Source organism: Phyllostomus hastatus, unplaced genomic scaffold, assembly GCF_019186645.2.
Source record: "Phyllostomus hastatus isolate PE091 unplaced genomic scaffold, TTU_PhHast_1.1 phas_contig_196, whole genome shotgun sequence".
Classification (NCBI taxonomy): Eukaryota; Metazoa; Chordata; class Mammalia; order Chiroptera; family Phyllostomidae; genus Phyllostomus; species Phyllostomus hastatus.
In genome coordinates, this window is record NW_025333709.1 from 40177906 (window position 1) to 40182956 (window position 5051).

General features: G+C 36.8%; 1 pseudogene; it reads right to left on the minus strand.

Moving 5' to 3' along the window:
- Positions 1-429: 429 nt before the first annotated feature.
- On the minus strand, positions 430-2622 carry LOC123815633 (annotated as a pseudogene).
- Positions 2623-5051: the final 2429 nt, after the last annotated feature.

The following is a 5051-nucleotide window of genomic DNA, read 5'->3' on the forward strand; positions in this document are numbered from 1 at the left end:
ACCTATTCAGAGGTTAAATAGATATTAATAAGTTTTCCTAATTGCTTAAATGTATTCTTTCCTTTTTTTCTGTAGGTGTACATCAGGGATTTTTAAACATTTTTCATCACATGGCATCACGTAAACTAATTACTAAAATTCTGCAGCACACCATCATTTTTTGGAAATTGAATATTCTTTATTGGCAAATTAATTGACAAGTGTTAGAGACAAAAACTCACTATTACTATTAGGAAGCAGAAAGATTGGTGCAATTCCAATTTAGGAATTGCTGCTATTCATGTAACTGTTTAGATTTTCCTTGGAGTATAACAGAAAAAAAGAGGCTTGCACTTGAGCTAATAATTAACACAATGTGATATTTTAAACTAGAATTTTTAAACCACTCTAAAAACTTGAATGCCTCTTAGCTAATGTAATGGTATCATATTACTTTAGTTCAAGTTCTTCCTTCAGAGTCATTAGAATAACATGGGTTGAAAAGACTTTCAAATACTTGCCATCTCCTGCTGCTGAATGTCCATTGTCCTTTGTTTTGCAACATAGCACTTCGTTTCCAAGTTCATTCTGTGCATCAGTAAGTAGAGTATCATGATTCTTCTCCAAGTCTGTCACACTTTTTGTGAATTGCTCATAAAAAAGTTTGTTTTTAGTCTCTAACTCTGAACAAGTTTAAATTATTGGAAAATGTTTTGTTGCTGTAGAAACAAATTAGCTAGTTTTCTTCTTGTTCTTCTGCACATCTATCCGCCACTGCTAAAACAAAGTCAGAAATTGCTGAGAATATTTTATCTTAGGTTTACCAAATACGTTTGATTTTCTGGTTACTGGTTTTGTGAGAAATGTTGGTACACACTGCTAGTCTCTTTTCCATTGCAAGAAGAGTGTTGTTAATATCAGCTCCAAATATTTTCAGCAATTTGTACGTTACCCCCCATATCTTCAACTATACCTGAAGTCCTTCTGTTCCCACGCTTATCAATTCATGGAATCTTTGTGTCGCTACCCTTCTCTGAACCACTCAGATCTTTATAATTTTCTTTCTCAAAGTCATAGGCTCTTATAACCTGATTCTCCTTTGATGTCTTCCCAGATTTCCCAGAATCTTTTTTCCAGAAAACATCATATTTAGATGTTTTATGACTGAGGTATCTAGTTCAGCGCTGCAACACTCCTCTCTTCTTATGGCTTAAATGTTCCTATTAATTAGCACTAGTTAAACTTCATTTAGTTAACAACCTTTTCAGTTCTTACTCTGCAAAAAGGTAAATGTCTGCTGTGCACTGTGGGGATTGATGTAATTATGAATAAGATTTGAATTAAAAATAATCCCTGAATTAAAAATAAAATCCCTATTTTAGAGTAAAAATTTACTCTAAAATATGTGTTAAACACCAAAATGTATCCCTTTTATTTTCATGTTGGGAACCACCCTGCCTGGTATCAGAAGCCATAACCCCTGCCAAGGCTAAGGCTGAGGGAATGCCTTGGACGGTAAGCCAGACCTCCCTGGCAGGAGTGCTGCTTTTGCTCCTTTTACTTCACTCTGCCTGACCCCCAATGCTTGGTCGGTTAGCCAATGATGGGTTAGATTCCCCAATGGGGGAACAACCCAAGACAGGCACCATCACATGGGAGGCCCCCAAGGAAGGACTTTGGGAGCTATAGCAAAAGGGGGTGATGGACCCTCACCCCTCAGCTTTGACAAAACCTGAGTCCTCATTGTCTGCGAGAAAATATCCTTATCCCTTGGCTGCCTTATTTCCCTTGCTCCACCTAAGCCTGAAACAATGACAGAGGGTGGTGCAGCCCTGTGCTGGAAAAGGTGAGGTCCCTGGGCAATCAGGCCTAAGAAATAATATGTAAAATCCTGTGAAACCTGCTTTGTTTAGAATGCTCTCAATTAACTGATAAGGGTCCAAGCAAGAAGTAAGTTTGTTCCTCAAAGTTTTACAGCTCTCTGACTCTGACTCAAAATAGGCCCTCAGACTTCCTTGTTATCTATTGTTTGATCCTTACTTCCTAACAATGATTAATGAACTTTACCTGAATTCCTGTGTAAATGAACCCAATAAAAGCCTGCTCAGGCAGGAGAACGGAATGTTCTCCACTAGAGAGAGTGGCCGTTTCGTCCCTATTTCCCCACAGGACTCAGTTGTCCATGTGTATGTTTTTCTTGTGTTTCGACAGGCATCCACAGCCGAGATGAATACTGATGGCCCGGTATCCTCCACATTTTCACACCAATTAATTACAAGTTTTCCTACCTTTCTATATGCATTTGGATGAAGGTAGTACCACTGGCTTTATGTTAAAATAATAATAATAAAAGCTTGATATTAGAATTTTCTTTTTTAATGCAAGTTTTATATATTTTTATTTTTAATATATTTTATTGATTATGCCCCAATTACAGTTGCCCCAATTTCCCCCTTCATCCCCTCTACCCACTACCCTTCATTTCCTCCAGCAATCCTTCCCCATTTAGTTCATGCCCATGGGTCATGCATGTAAGTTTTCTGGCTATTCTATTTCTTATGCTGTTTTGAACATCCCCTGTCTACTCTGTTTCTACCAACTGTACTTCCTAATCTCTGCACCTTTTCCCTCATTCTCCCCCATCCCGTCACAAATGATAACTTTCCAAATGACCTCCATATCTATTATTCTGTATCTGTTCTGCTTATTTGCTTAACTTGTTCCTTAAATTCAGTTGTTGGTGGTTGTGAGTTTATTGCCATTTTATTGTTCATAATTTTGATCTTCTTTTTCTTAAATGTGTCTCTTTAGCATTTCAAATAATGTTGGTATAGTGATGATGAAATTCTTTAGCTTGTCTGAGAAGCACTTCATGTGCCCTTCCATTCTAAATGATAGCTTTGCTTGATAGGGAAATCTAGGTCACAGGCCCTTGCTTTTCATTACTTTGAATATTTCTTGCCAGTCCCTTCTAGCTTGCAAGTTCCTTCTTTTTACTGTGAATCAAGACATTTTATTTTATTTTATTTTTTATTAATTGTTGTTCAGTTACACTTTTCCCTCCATTACTCTCTTCCACCCTCCCTTTCTTCATCATCCACATTCAGTCCTGTCCTCATTGTCTTTGTCCTTGTGTCCTTTATACATGTTCCTTGACTTTTCTCCTTCTTTTCCCCATTGTCCCCCTCATCCCCCCGCAAATATCAGAAAGAAAAATTACGGGAGAATCTCATTTGCTATAGCAACAAGAAAAATAAAATACCTAGGAATAAACCTAACCAAGGAAGTAAAAGACCTGTACTCAGAAAACTACACACCACTGAAGAAAGAAATTAAGGAAGATATAAACAAATGGAGGCATATACCTTGTTCATGGATTGGAAGAGTTCATATCATCAAAATGTCCATTCTACACAGAGCAATTTATTGATCCAAAGCAATCCCTATTCAAATACCAATGACATATTTCACAGATATATAGCAAATATTTCAAAAATTTATGTGGGACCAGAAATAACCCCAAATAGGCTCAGCAATTTTGAGAAAGAACAAAGCAGGATGGATCACAGTTCCTGATATCAAACTATATTATAACACCATTGTAATCAAAACAGCCTGGTATTGGTATAAGAGCAAACACATAGATCAATGAAACAGAATAGAGATCTCAGAAATAAACACTTGTCTCTGTGGTCAATTAATATTTGACAAAGGGGCAGGAACATAAAAGAAATAAAAATAGCCTCTTCAACAAATGCTAAAACAAATAAAAAAAGAAACTCAATCACCAACTTACACCATACACAAAAATAAACTCAAGATGGATAAAAGACTTTAATGTAAGTTGCAACAACATAAGAGCCCTAGAAGAGAACATAGAAAAAATTTCAGATATTCCACACAGCAATATTTTCACCAACATGTTCCCTAGAGCAAGGGACATGAAGAAAAGAAAAAAACAAATGAAACTACATCAAATTGAAAAGCTACTTCACAGCTAAAGAAAATATCAGCAAAATCTAAAGTGAAATGTCCGTAAGGGAGAGGATATTCACCAATAATACCTCAGACAACTGTTTGATCTCCAAAATATATAAAGAACTCATGCAACTTCACACCAGGAAGACAAAGTTTCTTTTGAGATACCAGCTGACAGTCTTATGGGAACTTCTTTGTAGGTAACTATCTTTATTCTCTTGCTGCTTTTAAGATTCTCTCTTTATCTTTAACCTTTGGCATTTTAATTATGACATGTCTTGGTGTGGTCCTCTTTGCATCCACCTTGTTTGGGACTCTGTGCTTCCTGGACTCATATGTCTATTTCCTGTACCAAATTAGGGAAGTTTTCTTTCATTATTTTTTTCAAATAACTTTTCAACTTCTTGGCCTGTCTCATCTCCTTCTGGTACCCCTATGATTGAAATGTTTGTATGTTTGAAGTTGTCCCAGAGGCTTCTTAGCTTCTCCTTGTTGTTGTTGTTATTCTTGTTGTTTGGGATCCCTTTTCTTCTTGCTGTCTGATTGAATTTTTTTTCTTCCTTATGTTCTAAATCATTGATTTGATTCTCAGCTTCATCCAGTCTCCTGTTTTTTTTTTCCCCTGTAATTTTTTCTTTATTTCACTTAGTGTAACCTTCATTTTTGTGTAGGTCTTTTGAATGCTATTGAAGTATCCAGTGAGTGTTATAAGTATCCCAATACCAGTGTTTTGAACTCCATATCTGATAGATTTCTTATCTCCATTTTGTTTACTTATTTTTTCTGGAGTTTTGTTCTGTTATTTCATTTGAGCCATATTTCTCTGTCTCCGCATTTTGTCAACCTCCCTTTGTTTCTATATATTAGGTAGAGCTGCTTTGATTCCCTGACTTAGTAGCATGGCCTATTGTAGAAAAGTGCACTAGTAAATTGGATGTGATAGAGCCTTAGGTAATCACCAGGGTGTGGCAGACCATGTGAACCAGGTTGATGGCACCTCCAATATGGTGTCATGGCTCTGTGACTCTATGTGGTGTGGTGGGGGGGACTGTGAAAGGGGACAATACCCACTGTCTGGCCTCTTGAGTTTTGTC